The following is a 25073-nucleotide window of genomic DNA, read 5'->3' on the forward strand; positions in this document are numbered from 1 at the left end:
GTTCCAAAAATGTGTTTTGCTAAATTAGAGCTGCTGGTGGCGCTATAACAGGCCAATGTTAAAAGGGTGGCATTTGTTCCTCAACATAGTGTGAATGTGTGTGCAAAGTTTAACCACAATCGGACGCTGCGTTCATGATTTGCGGAATTTTGTTCAAAACAAGCCACTGCAAACTTAAGATGTGAATCTTAGCCAATCAGGATGGAATATGAAAAATAAAACAGATCCGTCTTGATCACATGACTATAGAGATCATGTGTACCGATTTGTGTGAAATTTGGATAAAATCTGAAGCTTAATATGAAAAAAAAAATGTTTTACAGAAGTCGGCCTCCTGGTGGCGCTATACAAGGCAGGTGTGAAAAATGCAGAGCAAAGGTTTTTCCTTGACCTCTAGGGAGTGTGCATACAAAGTTTTACACAGATCGGTGCAGTTATAGGTAAAAACACAAATCGGCCTGTTATAGTGCCACCATGAGGCTGATTTGAAAAAGTTCAAGTGGGATTTCTTCCTCTGCCTAATGGGAATGTGCGTGCAAAATATCACAGAAATTGCATGCTGTGTTCATGATTTGAGGCATTTTGTTCAAAACGGAGCACTCCTGAAAACTTTGGAAGCCATTTTTAGCCAATCAGGATGGAAAATGAAAAATCGGAATGACATAGTTTGTTTAATGACTATTATACTGTGTACCGATTTGCGTGATGTTTGGACAAAATCTGTAGGAGTACTGTAAATTTTTTTTTTTTGCAAAAAGCCGCCTCCTGGTGGCGCTATAAGAGGCCCACGTGAAAGATTTGGGGCAGAGGTTCTGAATTGGTATCCAGGGAGTGTGTATGGACTAGCTGTTTCGCTGCGATCAAGCTAAAGGTGCCAGAGATTAGCTGTACACAGACAGAATGACGGACGGACACACACACACACACACACACACACACACACACACACACACACACACACACACACACACACACACACACACACGGACGGACGGACAGGGGGTAAAACATACTCTCGTCATGCCTTTCGGCCCGGCGGAGACAATAATTGGCTACTAAAAAAGACAACAAAGAAGTCTTCTTCAACGCATGTCCAGTCCTGAGATAAGATGATTATGTAATTATGACATTGACATCTGACCATTTTCACTCCAAAGCAATGTCTTTAGGAGCAGTTATTTTATTTTAGCTGACTATCAGCCCACCTAGTGTCTCTGTGTGTGTGTGTGTGTGTGTGTGTGTGTGTGTGTGTGTGTGTGTGTGTGTGTGTGTGTGTGTGTGTGTGTGTGTGTGTGTGTGTGTGTGTGTGTGTGTTGTTCTTGATCCGTTTTTCGGGGTTAAAACATTTCATACAGTGTTGATAGTGATGTGTTTCTCTGGTGACCAGGCTGTGCACACAATGCATCTTTAAGAATGTTCAGTGAGTTCAAATGATCATAATATTGATTTAATTTATTTGTTCATGTGACAGAGACAATGCACAGTAAATATATTGCATCAGAAATGCTTATAAGATTATTTACATGTGTGGTCAGTGGGTGGGTGTCATCTGTAGCACTTACATTTGGAGCATGAATTCAAATCATTGACAAAGTATTTATAACAGCATATACACATTATGTAAGCATAATAAAAATAACATTTTATAATATAATACACAAACATACATTGCAAAAAATTAAGGCAAATTTCTCTCCTTGGCACCTAGTTCAGAACATAACATCAAAGCCATGTGGTGATAATAAGATCATCCAAAGAGAAGAGAAGAGAAGAGAAGAGAAGAGAAAAGAAGAGAAGAGAAGTGAAGTGAAGTGAAGTGAAGTGAAGTGAAGTGAAGTGAAGTGAAGTGAAGTGAAGTGAAGTGAAGTGAAGTGAAGTGAAGTGAAGTGAAGTGAAGTGAAGAGAAGAGAAGAGAAGAGAAGAGAAGAGAAGAGAAGAGAAGAGAAGAAAATAAAGACAAAGTTTTCCTCCCCTTCAGCCATGTTGTTTTCTTCACCGACCTGGAATAAAATAACATCATATAATTTCAAAAACTCAACTTCAAACTCTAAATGGACAGTCACAGTCTGGCACTATTAATTTAACTTCCTTATGCTGTGTTCACACCGGAATAACGCCTTTATAAAATAACGCCTATACCTCATTTGACTTGGCGTTATTTGATCAAACTGGGCGTGTCCAAGGAGCTGTCACTCAAGTCTCCTCAAGTGAGCTTTTTCGAGGAGAGACGAAAACGGGCTGTGCGAAGCAGAACGCATTATGAAGTCAAAAATGAAAAATAGCAGCTGCAGATGAGAAATAAGTCTATATTTAGTTACTACATAACCTATTTATGGAAAAAAAATCTACAGAATGTTTATAAACAAGCTGCTAAATAACTGAACGGGCCGTCTGGTCGCTACCCCCCCACGCTGCTGTCCATGAGCCCGTCATTGGGCACTCTGTGACGGGGAACACCGCTCGGTGTTTCCCCTTGCTAGAAATAACCAAAGCGAACTTAAATCTTAATAAAAAAGCACAAACTACCTACTTCACAAGAATAATGTTGGTGTAATTAGGAGATTCGACATGGAATCTATATTTTATATAGACAAATTTACAAGTTAAAGAAAAAATCACGTTGCCGTATTTCCTGCTTTTTTGTCTCTCGTCTCCCTGCTCAGCAGCTGCTGTCTCGGGGCAGAAGTGACTGCGGGAGTCCCGCTACCTCCAAGGCCGAAGCCCGTAGACAGACAGTTTATTTCATAGTTTGATGCTTCGCTATTAATGGAGCGACATCATTATATATACACTGATTAAATACAATGTTGGTGTAATTAGGAGATTCGACAGGGAATCTATATTTTATATACACAAATTAACAAGTTAAAAGAAAAAATGTCCCGGTTTTCCGCGACTGTCGGCCTGCTGCTTGTCTCACCGCAGAGATGACAGCGGCAGCCCCGGCCCCCTCGCCTCTCCCCAGGGGAGAGGGCTCGCAGGATTGATATGCATGCCTGTTCATAGCTAAAGTAGTAGCACTTTAATTCATAGTTTGTTGCTTCGCTATACTGGAGCGACATTATTATTTTATCCCCAGGCCAAGCTGACTGACACACGAGACACACACGAGCTGACTGACACACACACACACACACACACACACACACACACACACACACACACACACACACACTTGACAACTTTAGTTACTAGTTAGTTACTATGTGGATTTTGATTATTATTACAAAACCACTTCAACCCTATATACATTTTGGACATTTGAAAATAGCAGATCTACAAGCTCACAATGTGTAATGTTCATATATATATATATATATATATATATATATATATATATATATATATATATATATATATATATATATATATATATATATATATATATAAAAAATATATATGTGTGTGTGTGTGTGTGTGTGTGTGTGTGTGTGTGTGTGTGTGTGTGTGTGTGTGTATATGCTATAGGCCTATCAGTTATTATTATAAACGATCTATCTATCTATATCATATGCATAGGTCTATATTCTGATTTATGTGATTTATCCATCTATCTGTCAACTTTTGCAATGAGATGAAGCGATTCATTGATGCCTTAACGCAACAAACCAATGGAAATGATTCCCTCACAAAAGTTTCCCTCACTTTTACTTTTCGCGGGCAACAAATGGTATAAATAAAGGGGTTTTCAAGACTCTTGTCATAGCGATAACATGGATCAGCAGCAGCGGATCACACGTCGGAGGCTTTTGATCATCCTTGCCGCCCTGGAAGATGAGGAAACGCGGGAGCAACCCCTGCCTCGCCAGCGGTCTGTTTGGGTCCATAGTATCCTCCAGACCCGTTTCGAGCGGGGTGAATTTCACACGCTGGTTCGGGAGCAGATGTTGGATCGAACCCGTTTCCAAGAAGCTTTCAGGCTTTCTGTGGCCCAATTTGAGGAGCTATTGGCAAGAGTGGGACCACGCATTGCCAGGATGGACACAAATTACCGCCGAGCCATACCCCCAGCTGAACGGCTCGCGATTTGTCTCCGGTGAGATCTCTTTTATTCTAGCAACATGCAAATAAGTATAGTTATTTATTTATTTAGCTTATAGCGTATTCTAGAACATTGGTTCTCAAAGTGGGGTCCGGGGACCCCCAGGGGTACTTGAGGGGATTCCAGGGGGTACCCAGCAAAATGTGTTAATTTAGCATCACAATAATTATGACCTTTTATACTTTGGCTATTCAAAAATAGCAGATCTACAAGCTCATAGCGCGGCACCGACTGCCGCGCGATGAGCTTGTAGATCTGCTATTTTTGAAAAACCGTGAACATTTGTGCAAACCTTTGAATATATATATATATTTTTTAATCAAACATTTGTTGCTCAAATCTTTGCTTCTGGGGGTCCCTGGAACAAAATATTTGAGATGGGGGTCCGCGGCCAGATACATATCATTTTGGGGGTCCTTGACATGAAAAAGTTTGAGAACCACTGTTCTAGAACCAAGTGAAGTGCTTTTTACGTTTTCTGTATTATTCTTATGTGGTGGAAATCAACAATGTACATGATGCTAAAGTAGTAATGTGTTCAGGTCAATTTAGAGTAATTTTACCTAACTTGAGTATTTCCATTTGTCGATGATTTGACTTCTACTAGGCCTAGAGTAAAAAAAAAATACTAAAAAATGTTAAAACTATTTGCTACATTGAGGAAGCAAATATTGTACTTTTGACTTGTGGTGCATTCATTTTAGTACAAAACAAAACAAGATGACCTTTTGCTCTATATAATATAATATATAATAATAATGATAATAACAATGATAATAATAATAACTCAATATTTTTCAATTGTGTTTTCAAGCTTCTTGGCCACTGGAGACAGCTACCGGACCATAGCTGGCAGCTACCGTGTGGGCATCTCCACTGTGTCTGGGCTGGTGCCAGAGGTTGCCAAAGCCATCTGGGAGTGTCTGGTTGGTGACTTCATGGCTGTACCCACCACAGATGACTGGCGTGCCATCGCTGCTACCTACCAGCGACGTTGGAACTTCCCAAACTGTGTCGGAGCCATAGACGGGAAGCATGTCGTCATCCAGGCCCCCCCGGCAACCGGCTCACAGTTCCACAACTACAAGGGGACTTTCTCCTTGGTCCTCTTGGCAGTTGTGGATGCTGATAAAAACTTCCTGGTGGTCGACGTCGGCAGCTATGGAGGTTCCAGCGACGGTGGGGTTCTGGCATACCTCCCTGGAGACGCTCCGCTTCCTGGGGCAGAAGACTTGGGCCGGCAACCCCATGTCTTTGTGGCAGATGAGGCCTTCCCTCTTCGCCGCAACCTCATGCGGCCATTCCCCGGGGTTCACCTCACCAGGAAGCAGAGGGTCTTCAACTACCGGCTGTCCCGTGCCAGACTGGTGGTGGAGAACGCCTTCGGCATCCTGGTAGGCCAGTGGAGGATGTACCATCGGGTCATTGCCCTCCACCCAGACAACGCAGATGCCTGCGTCAAGGCCACGTGCATCCTGCACAATTTCATGAGGAGACGCACCAGCCGTGGACCTGCTGCTGCTCGACGACCAGCTGTGGACCTGCCCGTGGAGGGAGAGGCTCCGGGGCTTCGTAGGCTTGGCAGAGTGGGCAACAACAACGCTGCACGAGAGCCCCTCTTCAGGAGAGAATGCTTCGCCTCGTACTTCTCTGGAGTGGGTGCTGTTCCTTGGCAGGATGGCGTGGCTTAGTCCAACACAAAGGCTCTTTTAAGAGCCACCCCCATATTCCAATGAAAGAGTATAATTCTACTAAACATATGAAAACCCCCCTTTCCTAAAGACATTCCATTAAGTAACAAGTATGCACAAGCACATAAAAGGGCACATAAAAGGGCCACTCGTATTCAGATGAAAGATCAGGTAATTCTACACCAGTACATGTCAAACTTTCCTAAATATGTAGAATATGCACGAGCACACATGGGCGTTTTTAAGAACCGGACATTTTCAAATAAATGTAATATTTTGAGTATTCCTGGCACACTGAATAAATTGTTTGGCAGAAGGAATCACTGTGCAATGCAGTTATGCAAGAACATGTTTAATAACAATACAAAAACACAATTATGAGGTATTTTAACTTTATTGGAGTACTTCCAATTTTCAATACTTCTACTCCACTACATATTGTACTTTTACTCCAGTGCAATTATTTGATAAGTAAAAAAAAGGAAACAAACAAAATAAATAGCCGACCTACAAGGTCACCAAACAATAGTGCAAAAAAGCCTTGCCACAGGTCAGAGGAGAATGTCCAAAAATAGCAGATCTACAAGCTCATAGCTCAAGCTCAGCTATGAGCTTGAGCTATGAGTTTGTAGATTTGCTATTTTTGAAAATCGTTGAACATATTTATGTATATATTTATTTATTTTTTAAAGACAACATTTTTAACTCAAATCTTTGCTTCTGGGGGTCCCTGGAACAAAACTATTTTCAGATGCGGGTCCATGGCCAAATACATACATTTTGGGGGTCCTTGACATGAAAAAGTTTGAGAACCACAATATATTATTGCAATATAACTTCCTTCAAAAAACTGTTAGGATTTAGAACACATTTGTGGAATCCCCCAGAATAGCAGATCTACAAGCTCATATCGCGGCACTCGGTGCAGCGCTATGAGCTGGGAGGGGAGGTGTAGTATGTACTGATAACATGGATTCACTCTCACGTTCCTCCCCGGTATCAGTCTGGACTTCGCCGCAAGGGAGCAAGTATGAGAAATCATCAATGCATTTCAACTGCTGTCCGTACAACAGTGAAAAGCATCCAAATAATTTTCTGATTTCTCATACTCGCTCCCTATGGGCCGAAGTCCAGACTGATACCGGGGAGGAACGTGAGAGTGAATCCACGCTATCAGTCTGGCCAATGCCAGGCTAGGTGTAGTGTGTTTTGGAGGGGAGCTGTAGTGTGTTTTTTTTTTTACAAAAAAAAAGCACACTACAGTCCCTGCTCTCCCAGTTCCTTGAACAACTGATTGTTGACTACCTGCAGTATGTTCATCTTTACCACAGCCTTCCCCCTGGCCGACAACGTCTTCACTGTGTGGGCAATGCCCAGAAAGTAGTGGTCGTCCCCATCCAGAGCCTGCGGAACAGTGTGAGGGACAGAGGGTCCAGCAGTCTCCGCCATTGCCAACACCAGACTCTCCTGGAAGGCCGTCATGTTCTGGTGCTGGGAGTTTGCCTGATGGCGACGCACCTTTCGGGGCACTGGGACGTCCTCCTCATCCTCAGACATCTGAAAGTCAGATAGCCCCAAATCTGGATTGTCCTGGGTCTAGAACCGGGCGATACGGACAAAATGAAATATCACGTTACTTTTGGTCAGTCATATAAGATTTGAAAATAACATAAAAGCTCATGACAAAAGTTTTGTTAGGCTTAATCTGTGATTGATTGATTTGTGAAATAGCGTGAATGTGGTATGTGGTAGCTGTCATTGCAGGTTGTACAGCTATAGGTTTTCAAATTACCTCCACCTCCCTGTGGCATTTAGTTCATATTGTTATAGGTTGATTCTGTGTATTGTACTGTGGTTCTATGGATTATACTATGATTCTGTGTATTGTACTGTGGTTCTATGGATTGTACTATGATATGTGGTAGTTTAATTGAAGGTTCAATGTTTATGTAAAACTGTATTTATGCTCTGCTCTGGGGGTTGTGTGATTGAATATCTGTGACATGTTTGCACAGGGAATCTTTAATATCACAAGAGCAGAGTCACACCGCCAAACTTGAATACAATATCATTGCATATATGGTAAATGGTTAATATGGTAATGGTTAATAAATGGTAAATGGATAATCAATGGTCTGGTTATTTCTCAGCTGAAGTGTCTAAATGAACTGAGATTATTAGGGTTTAATTGAAGATTCTTCTGAACATGTATTCGATTGCTTTGTGATCAATTCAAACACTTTAATTTTAAAATAACAAACATCAGAAAATAGCTTATCTACAAGCTCACTACGTGTCGCGACCTGTGTGCGACATGCTTCCATAGAAGACAATGATGCCTTCTATGGAATCAAAATGACTGCAATCAGTTGTAGCGACTGAGAACTTTAATCCATGTGAATACCTAGTCTCTCCAATATCAATGCAATAATGACATATTTCCCAGCCCTTACCTGGGTTTCTGGGATGTCCTCTTCCGAAAGGGTGCTGGGGTCCTGGGCAGCAGAAGGAGGTAGGGTTGTAGTGCCCTCGGGAGATGGAGATCTACATGTACAGAAAAGAACAAAAATAAATCAGGACAGAAGGAAACACTAACCATTCAGTCACAAAAGTACATTATAAAGCAATAGACATTTAACCAATTAAAACCTTGATACTTAGTAATCTTAACTTTTCACTCTGTGCTCTTTTTCCCCCTCTACACCAAACCTCTTTGCTGAAAATAGCACTAGGCGTTGTGAGCTTGTAGATTTGCAACAATAACTTTTACTCTTATGTACCTGTACACAGGATGTAACAATAACACAAACCTAGAAGGTAGGCTGCTGCTGGTGCCCTGAGCTGCTGGGCAGTTGAATATGGGACCTAGGTTCAGGGTGAACTCATCGGGTACTGGTGGTTGGAAGGTGTGGGGGTGGGTAGCTGCTGCAGCCCTCTTGTCGGAGTCAGTGGCACCAGGCTTTTTAAGTGGCTTTTTAAGTGGTCCTGGAGGCCGCACGACGCCGCTGGTGCCCGGGCAGTTAAATGTGCTTCTGTGCTTTGGTCCTAGTAGGATCAGAAACAGAATCATCTTTATTGTCACATCCAAAGTTTACAGGTGTAAAACAGTGGGGGAAATTTGTTTTAGTGCAAGCTCCATTTTTGAATGTTTCAAGAAAAGAGAAAGGCGAGAGAGGGGGGGGGGGGGGATTATTAATAAGGAATAAAAAGATAGAAGAGACAACAACGTATCTACATATACGCATAGCATATCCATCCAAAACATATATGTACATGAGATTTCGAAAGGTGCATGAGCATAGCAGCTGGTATCTGTTCCTAGACATTAGTGCAAGAACAGTTTCAGTGCATGTACATGAAGATTATGGTGCAGATTACCCTGGGGGGTAGCAGCGCTCATCTCCATGTTGCCAGTCGTGTCCCTTTTCTCAAGATGGTCCTTCATGAAGGACATGACCGTGGCAAACATCCAGGTCTTAATGGGCACATTGGCCGAGCCACTTGTGCTGCAGTCCTTCACCATTTGCAGGTGTCCACCTTTTCATGCACTCTACCACTGGGGAATAACACAAAATACATGTCATGTGACCTGAGTAAAGCAGCAGCTACATCATATCAAAATAACAATTATAACATGCATTGTAAAATGATGTATTTATTCATATACATTTAGACATTACAGTGTGCTTGTTATTTGCCAAGTGAACTAGACAGTATGGACAACTAAGTAATGTAGAACTGTGCATGCATGAACATTTCTGCTTTCAGGTGTCAATGTGTCATATCTCAATGTGTGCTTATCTCTCTATTATCCAACTATAACTAATGCAAAGGACTGAGGGCTGTGAAATTACACATAGGAAAAATGCATCTCTCGCTTGCAGATTATGCATGTTGTTGTGCATACATTGCCAGCTACAGATGGAAAATAAAATGCCAGCCATTATCTCAACTGAAATACAGTGATTTATTCTAGTTCAGTCGGATGCAATTGTACTTCCACAAGCAGTATATGGCATCACAAGCACTTGGATGCAAATAGTAGGCCATGATTGATAGAATCGATCAGTATATTGATCAGCATTTTTACAGATCAAACCTCCAAAATATTACAACTTTTCATATATCATAATCAGGTAACATGTTAGCCATGAGCACTTGTGTACTGTACTTAAGCACAATTTTGAGGTACTTTTACTTTACTGGAGTATTTTCAATACTTCTACTCCACTACATCTCAGAGACAAATATTGTACTTTTACTTTTATTTACAAGCTCACACGTGTGAGCTTGTAGATCTACAGCAGGGGTCTTCAACAGGGGGTCCGGGACCCCTAGGGGGTCCTCAGAGTTATTACAGGGGGTCCGCCAAATCTTTGTGTGATGTGATTTTTTTTCTTTTTTACCTTAACCACTTGAACCCTAGCATCCCTTTTCTGAGGAGAACTTTAGCCAAAAAATAGCAGATCTACAAGCTCGTAGCTTGTAGATCTGCTATTTTTGGTAAAGAGTGTAGAGAAACAAAAAGAGCTAATTTAAAAAAAAAAAAAAATAGAAGAGAGGGGGTCCCTGCTTCATCTCTCTCTCTCTCTCAGCTAGGGGGTCCCTGGCCTGAAAACGTTGAAGAACCCTGATCTACAGAGTATTTCTACAGTGCAGTATTGATACTTTTACTTAAGTAAGAAATGTGAGTATTATATATTTAGCATTTTTGCTAGTATTTTAACTCACCTTCCTCGCCAACTATAGCAGACACTTTCTTCCATGAGTCCAGTGTCTTCAACTTGTTTCGGTAGTCGACCAGTGTTTTGTCATACAGTGTGGGGTACTGACTGACCGCAAATATCAGCCTGTCTTCCCACTTCTGCCTCCTCGCCGTTTTTAATTGTCTTTTGCTTTGTTTTTTTACTTGCTGAGTCTGACTACCTTGCCTGCTGTTACCATCCATTTCTCTCGCCATTTTCACACTTCTTCACCAAGACCGCTCCACAAAGGGGGTGTGTTCAGGTGGGCAGGGTTTCAAGCCAGCTGTTTCCCTGACACCCGACACCACCGTCCTCGGGAAGTCACACAGTGCAAGGATAAAATAGCCGATCTGATCTACTGTACAAGCTCTGCCATTTTCAAAAGATGTTCATACATTTTATACATTTGAAAACTTGTGAAATGGGACATTCTGCATAATGAGTACTTTTTTGGTATTTTAAGTACATTTTCATGCCAATACTTTTGTCGCCTACTTTTACTCAAGTACATTTGTATTACCAGACTTTTACTTGGAGTGTTTCTATATTGCAGTATTGATACTTTTACTTAAGTAAAAAAAAAAAAAACTTTTCCCATCACACACACACACACACACACACACACACACACACACTGCAGGCAGCAAGGAGAGCTCCTCTTGCTGGCCGAGAGCAGATAGTGATCTGTTGTGATTTGTCGGTGTCTCGGTGATAAAGGTTATTATTAATTCATGACAGTATGTAGTAACTTTAATATTCGTTTTGTGTGGGTGTGTGTAGTCCAATTCGGCCTTCGGTTTTCATCTACCCCGCTCCGCCCGGTGAAAACCGAGCGAAAAACCGGGCTGTGGTCCACTGACCACAGCGGACCGTGTGGCCTGTCTACCCCCAGCAGGGCGCTCCTTTCCCCGGGGTGAGCCGGTAGAGCGAGGGGCCTGCCTCACGGAACATAACCAGTTTTAACTGCTTTCACGACTTGTTGGTCACATATCCTTTTATTTCCGACCATATCTATGCAATGTTCTTGCCAACTCACCATTAATATTACATATACAGCCTTTATTTTAAAAAATAGATTTTTCTTTCGGAAAACTGTCTGCTGCGCCTGCTGCGAGCAGGCTGCGAGCAGCGAGCTGACATTATTTTTTGGCTGAGCGAGGTAGTCCACGCCTACTCAGGTCCTGCTGTGCTCTGATTGGCTAGAATTGCGCTTAATAACGCCAACAGTTTCTAGGCTTCAAAAATAAAAGCGTCAAAGCTCGGGTCTGGGGAGAAATAAAGCACGCCTTTACGTTTAGGCGTTTATACGCTCATGAAAAGCGTATAAACGCCAATTTGCATAGAGATAACATTGAAAATTAAAGCTTTTTTTCACTTGGCGTAATTCCGGTGTGAACACGGCATTAAGGTCACAGTATATTATATACAGAGAGATTCTGTAGCTGCTGCTTATAATTTCTCCCATCACAGTTTCAGAATGAGCCACATTATTGTTTTACTCTCATTATAATTACATTATATTACCGACGCTTCATAAAAGCGTTTTGCTATAGTTACACACATGGACAGATGTGTTGGCCTTCAGCTCTGTAAAGAATGATAACTATAAAGTCATTCTAACTCCAGTGGATGACAGTATGAGATCACAACTATAAAGACAGTGGGGAACAATATATTTGGGGTTACACAGCTATTGATGAACAATAGAAACACTGACAACCAATCAAAATTCATCCCAGTTTACAGGGCTTCACCATGTTCATAGAACCTTGTCATTGATGAGTGTGGACGCACACATCATTATTGTTACAGTTATCATTATCTCGGGGTGGATGGCCATTAGCTCTGGAGTCCTGCATCTTAATTCATCAAACATTATGGTTTATGAACCATGCATGGCAGATCTCTCTGCAGTTAGTTTTACAACCATTCACTCACTGCTAAACTGTATCAACCAGGGTTTAGATCCCATAGCCCAGAGGGACAGTGTAATTGACTAACAGTATTTGGTTGTCATAACAACCACTGACAATGGTGTAATGGGGAACTAACACTTAGATGACACGACAAGATGTTGATCAAAGTGTCACATAAGGTTGATGAAATTACTATTTATGGTTATCAGCAGCATTAGCTCGGCAGCTGTTCTATCAAATCAAATCAAATCAACGTTTATTTATATAGCACATTTCACATGACAGAGTCAAACAAAGTGCTGTACAGGTAAAGAAACACACAACAAAGAGCAAACAATGCAAAAATAAACAAACGTAGAATACAAGAATTAAGTGCAATTAAAAACAAATCAACCATTAGCACCAGTCGATGGGGAGGCAGGGATACATCAGATGCCACTATAGGCCAGGGAGAAAATGAGTCTTTAGTTGCGATTTAAAAGTAGCTAGCGACTGGGCCGCTTTGATATGCAGGGGCAGAATATTCCAGAGCCTGGGAGCAGCCACTGCGAAGGCCCGGTCGCCCCTGGTTTTTTTTGTGGGTGTTGCCGGCACCTCCAGCAGTAGCTGCAGCCGACCTCAAGGCTCTGGGTGGAGAATGATTGGAAATTAGATCGGCAAGGGACGGGGGTGCCAACCCATTTCGAATCTTAAAAACAAACATTAAAATCTTAAAATCTATTCTAAAACGGACAGGGAGCCAATGGAGCGAGGCTAAAACTGGAGTGATGTGGTCACGCTTCTTTGTCCCGGTGAGGAGACGGGCAGCAGCGTTTTGGACCAACTGCAGGCGCCTCAGTAATGATTGGTCAATACCTATATATAAAGAATTACAATAATCCAATCTTGACGAGATAAAAGCATGGATGACCCTCTCGAGGTAATGTTGCGAGAGATAAGGCTTGATCTTGGCTAGGAGTCTGAGGTGAAAGAAGCTGGTTTTAACGACCGAGCTAACCTGTTTATCTAATTTGAGTGCTGAATCTAGAGTGACACCAAGATTTTTTACAGAGGAGTGGTTATAAGTGCTAAGGGGACCAAGGATGACGGGTGGAAGAATGGGAGAATCGAGGCCGAAAATTATGATTTTTGTCTTGCTGTCATTTAAATTAAGAAAGTTTGAGCTCATCCAAGATTTTATGTCTGCTAGGCAGTCCTGTAGTAATTGTGATGGGTTATGGTCTGGGTTATTTTTTGGCTTAAGGGGCAGGTAAATTTGGATGTCGTCGGCGAAGCAATGAAAAGATATGTTGTGTTTGGCTATGATTTCACCTAGGGGCAGTATGTATAATAAAAAGAGTATGGGGCCCAGGATTGAGCCTTGAGGGACTCCACAGGTAAGAGGCCATAGAGGATGAGAATTCACCAAGTTTGACGGAAAAACTCCTATTTGTTAGATATGATTTAAACCATTGTAGGGCGGTGCCAGTAATGCCTACATTGTGTTCGAGACGCGCTAATAAAATGTTGTGGTCTACCGTGTCAAAAGCGGCTGTCAAGTCAAGCAGAACCAGGACAGCTGGGCTGCCAGAGTCTACAGTTAAAAGAAGGTCATTAAAAACTCTTAAGAGTGCCGATTCTGTGCTGTGGCCTGATCTAAAACCGGACTGGAATTTTTCATAGATATCATGGGTATTTAAAAACAGTTGCAGTTGCGCATAAACTGTCTTTTCCAGGACCTTGGACATGAATGGCAGCTGGGAAATGGGTCTAAAATTTGATAAAACGGAGGGGTCAAGAGTTTTTTTTTTATTAAAGGCTGTACCACAGCGTGTTTAAAGACTGCTGGGACACATCCTGTGTTGAGGCAAGTGTTAATAATTGTCAAAATTGTAGGCCCGACTGAGCTAAAAACATTTTTTAGGAGGCGAGAGGGAATGCTGTCAGATGGGCAATTTGTGGGCCGTAGGTGACTGACTATATCTGACAGTGCAGAGAGGGATATGGGATTGAATTTGTCAAAGGATGCATGACGTAGAGGAGGGGCAGGGACATGGAAGGCAGGTGTATGAGCGGATCTGAGGGTATTGATTTTATCAATAAAAAATGTTAAAAAACTCTCTCTCATGGATGAAGGCACAAAGGAGGGTAAAGTGCGTGGGTTTACGAGGGTATTAAAAACATTAAAAAGAACTTGGGGTTTGTGGCAATTATTAGAAACTATAGTGGCGATATAGTCCGTTTTGGCGCGTTTGACGGCTATTTGGTAATCAGAGAAGCGGTCCCGTAGGATCTCTAATGAGACGTGGAGTTTGTCTTTTTGCCATTTTCTCTCGGCTTGCCTGCATAGGCGTCTAAGAGCGCGGGTTGAGTCGTTGAGCCATGGCTCAGAAAGTGCTTTAGTGCGTGAATTCCTGAGGGGGGCAACGGAGTTGAGAATATCAGTGCATGTGAGGTTAAACCTGGAGATTAGTGTCTCGGCACTGCAAGCACCACTGTCGTTGGGAGGGTGAGGTGATGAGGCATTAAAAATAGCAGAGAATTGTGATGGAGTTGAGGGGTTAATCGCACGCGAGCGGCGTGTGGGGGCAATAAAAGTAGGCTCTGAGCAGGGAATAGAGACAGTGAATGAAATGGGAATATGATCCGAGGTTGAGGAAACGGGGCACAGTACAATGGGGGAAACAGTGAGTCCGTGGGACAGAACAAGGTCTAATATGTGACCCTTATTGTGAGTCGGGACAGTGACGGACTGGGTGAGGTTATAGCAATCTAATAGATTTAGGAAGTCTTTGACTAGAGGTTTAGACTCGCAACAAACGTGGACGTTAAAGTCACCTGAAATAAGTATATGGTCATATTGCATCATAGCTCCAGAGAGAAAGTCATTGAAATCAGTTATGAAGTCCTTGTTGTATTTGGGAGGCCGGTATATCACCGCACAAAAAACAGGGGATGACAATTTCAGTTCGAAGGACTGCAGTTCAAAGCTGGAGTAGCTAGCTTCGGATTGAATCGGTAGACAGTTGTGACTAGCTTTGAACACTGAGGCTAGGCCACCACCAGTGCCAGTGGTACGTGGGGAGCTGAAGAAGGTGCAGTTGGGGGGAAGCAATTCGGAGAAGGATACACACTCTCCAGCCACTCTCCAGTTCTACGTGAAGATAGAATCTTACCAAGAGATGTTCCTGCTTTGACCTGAGAATAAACTGTATCTTCACTTTGTTCTGGAGATGCTGATTCTGACAATGGAAAATACATAGAAAATGTTAACATAAATGATAAGTAGAGCATTCACATCCACAGTATGTTGATGCAAGTGTTTCAGTCTTTAACCATGAATCTGTCTTGCTGTCTTTAGATGCATTTTAGAGATACAACTCCTAGCATATTGTGAATTGACATTGTGTGTAGGTGGATATACTGTACATTTCACCTACCTTTCTTATTCTTGTATTTGTTTTGGTAGTTAACCTGGGCGTAGGTCACATCTGCTTCTAGAACACAAGTCACAAGTCAGAGCAAAGTATTAAAACCTGTTTAGAAGTGTTAGTTGATACATTGAATAATTAAGTTCAATTCACAATGCACTTTAGCTGCTTCTTTCAAAATGACTATATACATTTTAGTTTTCTGAAGTTTATTGCTGCATACAATGTACATACTGCTATGTTGGAGGTAAATAATTAACTTAAACAACGGTGACCCTTGATAAATTACACCCAAACAAAATGTAATGTATGTCAGATATTCAGATGAACGATTTGCAGACCGAAAACATTGAATATGTACAGTACCTGTGCCTGATCCAGTCTTCACTTCAGAATACAAAGAACTCGGATCAGCAGGTTTCTCTGTGGAGGACACGCTCTGTTAGAATCTCTTGTATTTATGTTTAATAGCTACATAATACAAATTATTTTACACTGTTCTGAAGATGTTATATATGATAATGTAATTTAGCTGATCTAATGAAATGTATAAGAGACTAAAACTTTTCTACATACTCTTAAACAATGTATTGTGTTAGGATCCTCATGTGCATATGACATCATAGCACAAAGCACACACATGAACTCACACACACACACACACACACACACACACACACACACACACACACACACACACACACACACACACACACACACACACACACACACACACACACACACACACACACACACACACACACACACACACACACACACACACACACACAGGTACAGTCACTGGAGGTTGAGTAGATTCAGTCATTGAAGGTTGAGCTGATTAACAATGAATTACAACAAAGGAAAGTAAAACATGAAGGGGTTTACTGTACCTCTCACTGCCATCCAGCTCTGTGTGTCTGTGGTGACTCTCCTCCATAATATTTACACTTGTAGAATCCCTCATCAGACTTAGATACAGCAGGTATGATCATCTCTCCATTGGTTTTAGTTTGGACCAGTTCTTCATTTCTATAAAAGTCCACGTTGGAGAGAGACGAGTCTGTTCTGTGTTTGCATTGAAGAGAGACAGAGTGTCCCTCAGTCACAGGGTGAACAGGACTCACCGGGATGACTGGACCATCTGTAAAACAGTTAACAAGTTAAAACAGTCCACATGTTAGGATTCACACTGAACTAATACAAAAACATGTTTTTAATTAGTTGACGCTGCGATATTGTTATAGTAAGTATTGAGTGAGGTAACTGGACTCACTATGTACTGTGATGTTGACAGCATTGCTATACTCTCCCAGTCTAGACTCACACCAGTACACTTTGGTGTTACTTTCACCTGGACCAAATAGTTTGTTTTGTATGCCGTAGGACTTCACTCTCCATTTAGTATAGTTTTCCTCACAGCTCACTGAGTAAGAGTTAGACTTAAACTCAGAGAGGAAGTGTTGAGTTCTGTTAGAACTCACTGTGATAGAAGCTGAAGAATGAACATCTAAAACACAACACAGGATCAGAGGTCAAACAAAGAGCAGTGTTAAGACAGTTAACTAAACTCAGGAAACAAGATCAGAGAATGTGAGCAAAAATAGGAGAAATGGTAAGTAAGTGCAGTAAGTGAGGCTGTCTTGAAAACAACCTAGAATAATTAAGAATGATGAATTATGAGTCACACTCACCACCAGACCACACAAACTGACATTGACTGTATCCAGTGTAATAAAGTGGGTCTCCTCTCCCAGCTCTACACACATATCCTCCTGTGCCTGTAGGATCATGAATGATGTAGGAACCTTCTACAGTCCCATTGATGCTACCAGGTAAGAGCTCATAAGTATAGTGGGAGGATGATGGTTTAGCTCTGAACCAGTAGAACCTCCAGTCTGTAGCTGGTTCTTTAACCTCACAGCTCAGAGTCACTGAGGCTCCAGGACTCAACCATGGAGGAGACACACTGAGAACAGGAGGTTTGTCTGTTGGAAAGCACATTTCTCTGGATTAAAAACAGCTCTCAAGTCCACTCTTTAAACACACACACACACACACACACACACACACACACACACACACACACACACACACACACACACACACACACACACACACACACACACACACACACACACAGACAGAGAGTCAATAGATTATGCCAACATACATCCGGACTGGATTGTAATGTTGCAAAATGTCAGAATCCACTTTGTTTGCTTTTGTTTGTGCTAAAAGACTATGGAAAATCAGTTTATAATTATCAGAGCACACACACACACACGCACGCACGCACGCACGCACGCACGCACGCACACACACACACACACACACACACACACACACACACACACACACACACACACACACACACACACACACACACACACACACACACACACAGACAGAGAGTCAATAGATTATGCCAACATACATCCGGACTGGATTAATGTTGCAAAATGTCAGAATCCACTTTGTTTGCTTTTGTTTGTGCTAAAAGACTATGGAAAATCAGTTTATAATCATCAGAGCACACACACACACACACACACACACACACACACACACACACACACACACACACACACACACACACACACACACACACACACACACACACACACACACACACACACACACACACACACACACACAGAGAGAGTCAATAGATTATGCCAACATACATCAGGACTGGATTGTAATGTTGCAAAATGTCAGAATCCACTTTGTTTGCTTTTGTTTGTGCTAAAAGACTATGGAAAATCAGTTTATAATCATCAGAGCACCTATTGACAATATCTTACCAACTACTTTAATTACATCATAGCTAGGTAATTACACAACCCAACCCTCTACCAATGTGTCATTTTGCTTTAAATACATAAAAGGCATTTAAAAATAATCCTTAAAGAACATGTCAATTGAATAGTTCTAACACATTGCAATACACGTACCAATACTGCAGTTAATGTTGATTAATATTATACATTTAATAATAAGGGTAATAATAATAATAATAATAATAATAATAATAATATGTATTTATTATGTGCATATTATATATTTACCTTCACAAACAACACCAGCATCGTAATAGTGATCACAGTTGTTGGTTCCAAACCCTGCATGGTTGCACTGTGAGAGACTTGATTCACTGCCTGAACATCTGACATCATTCAACCAGACGGGTCTAACACCCTCTCCGAAGAATGCATACCTCTCTGCTGACAGAGCCTTTCCACAGCCTAACTGTCTACACACTACCTGTAGTCAGGGGATATTAAAAAAGGCTTGGAATAAATTCCTTACCAAAAAAAATCTTCCCCAAAAAAATCCAAATTTAATTCTGTTTTAAGTAGCATGTGAGGGGTCAAACTAGGGTGTTTTTATGATTCTGAATCCATTGCAAGCATTTGTTTTGCACCAAAACCACTCCTTGGGCTAAAACGGCCCAATCTCAATGGGCTTTTTACACAAAAAGTATACATGGCTATGGCCGTTTTTAGCCCAAGGAGTGGTTTTGGTGCAAAACAAATGATTGCAATGGATTCAGAATCATAAAAACACCCTAGTGTGACCCCTCACATGCTACTTAAAACAGAATTAAATTTGGATTTTTTTGGGGGATTTTTTTTTAACCAAGGTTATGGTGGGTACCCCAACTTTAAGGAGCTGTCAAAAATTCTCCTAGGGATACTGCATTTCAGTCTTTGTGAGATGTGTTACTAGACACCTTTACAAACACATTGGTGAAGATTTTTTTTGGTAAGGAATTTATTCCAAGATTGGAAAATATTCTGCTAATATCCCCTGACTACTGGGCATCAGGCAGATTCCAGTAATCATCACACACTGTCCCCCATCTGCCATCATTGTAGATCTCTACTCTGCCAGAACAGGAGTTTTGTCCGTTGACCAGCCTCACTGGATGATCAGCTGAGTGAGAAGAAAAACATAAAAACAAGAAACTTAGTGTTAAAATAAGAACCGTTTAAACTACATTGTTTAAAATGTTATAATGCCTGAAAATGATACAGTATGAGCTGCAAGGTTTTTTAAGACATAGAGTTTGCTTTACACCTCTTTTTAGCCGCTAGCTGAAAGCGCGGCTCTACAAACAGCCTCAGACATCATCATCCCCGACATGTTCGCGACACCTATTTGTCTATTGGCTGTCCTGGCTGTCCATCACTACTTTAGAGCCAATTTTAAGCCAATGGGGAGACACTACTTTAAAGCCAATGGGAGACGGCCGTCCTTCGCAGCACCCGCCTCCCCTCGCAGCACCTCCCCTCCGTCTCCATCTGTCCCTCTCCCAAGTCCCTCTCTCTCTCTCTCTCACACACACACACACACACACACACACACACACACGCGCGTGCGCGCGCACGCTCTCTTTCTCTCTCTCTCTCTCTCTCACACACACACATCAGCTCCGGCGAAAACAGCCAATCTACAAGCTCACAACGGCTGCATGCATCCCATCCGCGATAGCCTACAGTATATGTTTGTTGTTGCTTTTCCTCAGAAGGCAACGTTGCATTCAACTGTCTGTGCTGATGTGTTAGCAACATGCTATGCTAACCGTAATAGTGAGAGGACAGAGTGAGAGGCTGAGAGTCATAAAGTCATTAAGTCATAAAAACTCGGCCAGCGGAGAATCTGCTAATCATCTGTGATTTACAACAGCCGTTCCACACACGCTCATCACAATAGACATCGCGGCTCCCTTCAGTGTTGATTTAACTCTGAGGAGTTCTTCTTAGCTGTGATGACATGCAGTGGAAGTACTCAAATGTTTTACTTGAGTAAAAGTATCAATAGTGCAATGTAGAAGTACTCTGTTACAAGTAAAAGTCCGCAATTCAAAATTTGCTTGAGTAAAAGTACAAAAGTGTTGGTATCCAAATGTATTTAAAGTACCAAAAGTAAAAGTACAAAAATGTTTGAAAATAGCAGATCTACAAGCTCACAACGCGTCACGATGCGACACGTTGTGAGCTTGTAGATCAGCTATTTTCAAATAGCCTTGGTATAAAATAGGGCTGAAGTGGTTAATGTATGTTTTATAATGTAATAATTAATATCTGCAAAGTAACTAGTAACTCAAGCTTTCAAATAATTCTAGTGGAGTAAAAGTACAATATTTGCCTCTGAGATGTAGTGGAGTAGAAGTACAAGTACTGAAAACTGGAAATACAACAGTAAAGTGAAAAATACCTCAAAATTGTACTTAAATACAGTACTTGAGTACATGTACTTACTTTACACCACTGATGACATGCCTGTCTAAGACAAGTCCCAGAGTATTCCTAAAACTGTATATATCTGTAGGCTATTTTTATTTATTTATTATTGTCCATTTTATTTTCTTGCTTAATACAGTATTTTCTTTCCTTCATTATATCAATTATATGTAGAACAATCTGTGGTACAAGTTCCAACAACATTTAGCTGCTTGTATCTTTATGAGTCAGTAACAAATAAAGCTTCTTGAATTCTGCACAATTCTAATGTTGTAATTCACTGCAGAAGGACTTGTTTTGTACCACAATAGGTAGGCTAGTCCTATACCAGTTACTTATTTTAATTTTAATGTTAAGACATTCATGCTTGAATGACAGTGATTAGGCCATAACATGTTACAGCACTATAAAAAAACAAGAAATGACAAAGTCATAATATAGCCGCACAATGTCATATTGAGGTATGCCATTTTTTGGCAGAGTTCTTCTACATTGCAGTATTGATACTTTCACTTGAGTAGTTGGGGGGGGCACACACTCTTAACTGGGCTCAAACCCACAGCTGCTGACTCAGAACTGTTCAAATTGAATACTGACAGGAACAGAATAGTGAATAAATAACAGCAACATTAATCGTGTATTACTGTAACAGGATGGTAGGAACACATCAGATGACCTGTCTATCACTACCCATAATGCAATGCATTGACATGTCTCACCATTTGTTTGAGCAGGTCCACAGCAGATGAGGAAATACAGCACTGTGTAGAGAGAGAGAGAGAGAGAGAGAGAGAGAGAGAGAGAGAGAGAGAGAGAGAGAGAGAGAGAGAGAGAGAGAGAGAGAGGCACAGCAGACATAAAATGTTAGTGATCATCAGGAGCAGTTTGGGGTTCGGTGTGTTGCTCAATGACACTTTATGAACCCAGGGGGGAACCGGGGATCAAACAGGTGTAACAGCCCTAAATATAACTCTGCCCAAAATATTAGTTTCAACTCTACTTTCTGAGCAACTATACCTCTCCTAACTGAATACTGTTTTATTCAACTACCTCTCCTAACTGAATACAGTTTTATTCAAGTTCATGTAAAGTTAATCAGTTCAGATCTCCATTCTGTTCACTTCAATAGTTCATTTCATTTGAAGTGGTGTTCAAGTTAATTTTAATAATCTTTTGTTTATGTTAATATTTTACTACTAACAACTGTGTCTGTCAGTCTGTCTGTCTGTGTTTGTGTGTGCGTGCGTGCGTGCGTGCGTGCGTGCGTGCGTGCGTGCGTGCGTGCGTGCGTGTGTCCACACATATTTTGTTCTGTTTTCCTTGTTGATTTCCTGTTTCTCTCAGTATCATTGTTTTTATCGCTTTATCATAATGACTCTCTATCTCTTCCTCCTTTTTCACACATTTTGTCTTTTAAAAACTGTCAGGCTGGCAGAAAGTTTGGTCTCTACACAGCAGGGTGAGAGGTAATGTTAGCTGTGAGGACCTCCTATGATACAGACCTCCATACTTTAACCACAATGTTAGCTGTGAGGACCTTCTATGATAAAGACTTCCATACTTTAACCACACTGTTAGCTGTGGTGGAAAAAGTACTACATTTATTGTCTAAGTAAAAGTATCAATACTGCAATGTAGAAACACTCTGTTACAAGTAAAAGTCCAATAATCAAAATTTACTTGAGTAAACGTACAAGTATTGGTATCAAAATGTACTCAAAGTACCAAAAGGAAGGGAATTTGTTAAAAACGTTTAAAATTTGCAAAGAAAAGTATTAAAGGGTCTACACCATGAATTTAAAAAATAATAATAATATTTAATATCATATTGTTTATGTCCCTCAAACGTTTTTCAAAAGGTTTGAGCCTAAATCAAGCCTCAGATATACTCATTCCAACTAACTTCTCTCTGGCTTATAAAGCACTTCCACCTGCAATACCACATTGTCCTGTTTGGCACGGGGCGCTATTGAGCCAGTTTGTATGCATGTTATCTCCTGGTTCTGTGTGGAAAAAGTAAAAAATGAAAAAATGAAAAAAATTAGAAAAAAATATATATATATATATATATATTTTTTTTTTTGGGTTGGAAGTGAAAAACGGGAGGAATTGTTCCCTGACGTGACGTAGGCAGGGGGAACAAATCTGACGGACTGTTTTCAAACCAATTTACATAAAAACCACAGATAGCCTATGAAAGCCTGCATGCTCAAAGTCGGGTATTTTTTGGAACAGAAGAGTGGTGGGGGAGACCAAAAACACACAAAAATTAAGAAAAAGTTAAAATTCATGGTGTAGACCCTTTAAGGAAGTGTTGATGCTCTGTCTCGACTAAATAAACATTAATAGTTAAAGTAAGATTCAAATAAAAAATACTCACATGATATTATGAAGGTTGATGCAAACTTCATCTTGACAAGTGACTGAATGCTACGTAGTTTGATACAGACTCTCTGCTTCTTGTTGGCTGCAGTGTCCACTTCCTGTGTGGTGAGATGCTCAGCCTATCAACAAGTAGCAAGTTCACACTTTTGGGTATGACGCACATCATGTCCTAAATTCTCATGAAATGTCTGAGGACATGCATCTGTTTACTTCTGCTGTGGCACGTTATTAAAAGTACATATACGTGCATACTTATTTGAGAGTGATGACGACTTCATTTGCATTTCTTTTGTGGCTTTTGGGTTAGCATTCATCATACTCTTTAGACTTTTGAGTTAAGAATGTCAGTTCCATTGTCTCTTGCTTAAAGCAGATTTATCAGGAGGGGAAAACAAAATGACCTCGCCTACAGCCTTAAGTAAATCATGACCCTGTCTGACAGAAATACATTTTCCTTGACCCTCCACAAAGTAATACAAGAAAGATTGACCCTCCCCCACCAAATAAAGATGACATAACATTTGAAATGGATAATGATGTCGATTGCATCGTTTGTGTTCCATTGATTGCATTGATTAGACCAGGGGCTCTCAATCTTTTTCATGCCACAACCCCATTTTATGGTGGACATTTTTGGGCGACCCCACACTTTATTTATAGTATATATATAGTAATTTAAAAAAAGAAATTAGAAATAAAGAATATCTTAATATAAAAGCATACATTGACTGTATCAAACAGGCACCAGGTTCACACGCACGCACACACACACACACACACACACACACACACACACACACACACACACACACACACACACACACACACACACACACACACACACACACACACTCTTTCCCTTACATGGTAATCTCCTTATATTATCCGAACCTTATCTAGTAAACCCTAATAGATAGGCTACATCACGGCATCACAGTTTACATTGAAATAACGAACACAAATATGTATCTACTATTAACAATAACAGTCAATGAGCTTGAAGCAGGTAGGCCTAGAGTAGCCTATAACCCCAAACTGATTGCAACATTCTCCTTTTAGATTTGTATACACTGAGTAAAAACAAACAAGCAGACTGGTACACATCAGCCTCACATCATATTCACTGTAGATAGTTTTGACGTGAACATACTGTACAGCCATTCATGGACAATAGATCGTATGGTGATAGAATGCACATGGTAGCCTACTTGCACCTATGTGCGGCCCATGGCACACGGTGGGTTTCTGTCTAAAATGTGTTGATCCCTCAGTAATAATCCTGAAATCTATCTATGTGTTTCTGTGTGCACTACTACATAGACACATCAAAGTGGCCAATGTCGTGTGAAGAAGAATAGAACTATAAACCACAAAAGGGTGCAGTGTCACAGCATTGAATGACAGGAAGACACTATAAAACCACACATCAAACAGGAACTGTCTTTCTACTCAGTCCTGCAGACATGTGTATCATTTCAGCTACTCATATGAATACCATTAAAGCAGCCTAAAGCAAAACTAAATACTGTTAATAGACGGGACAACCATATATTTAGCACCAGGGTTTACCTCAGGATAGACAATTCATATTGTTCTACGAAAATGTAGATAGATACAGTGAGTACAACACAAAAT

At 41.0% G+C, this 25073-nt stretch overlaps 2 protein-coding genes across 2 annotated transcripts in view; one reads left to right on the plus strand and one right to left on the minus strand.

Annotated features, from left to right (window-relative positions):
• LOC311056921 (polypeptide N-acetylgalactosaminyltransferase 10-like) overlaps nucleotides 1-20669 on the plus strand; it is a 527855-nt gene extending 507186 nt beyond the window's left edge. The window contains exon 13 of the transcript XR_014601926.1: nucleotides 20596-20669. The gene's annotated coding sequence lies outside the window, so the exon portion shown is untranslated. The remainder of the gene's footprint in view (nucleotides 1-20595) is intronic.
• The window catches only part of LOC311057145 (scavenger receptor cysteine-rich type 1 protein M130-like), a gene marked incomplete at its 3' end in the record, with an annotated part of 248967 nt that overhangs the window by 25617 nt on the left and 198277 nt on the right, over nucleotides 1-25073 (minus strand). The window lies entirely within an intron of this gene.

The sequence above is a fragment of the Gymnoscopelus microlampas genome, assembly GCF_963454915.1.
Source record: "Gymnoscopelus microlampas genome assembly, chromosome: 12".
In the NCBI taxonomy this organism is placed as follows: domain Eukaryota; kingdom Metazoa; phylum Chordata; class Actinopteri; order Myctophiformes; family Myctophidae; genus Gymnoscopelus; species Gymnoscopelus microlampas.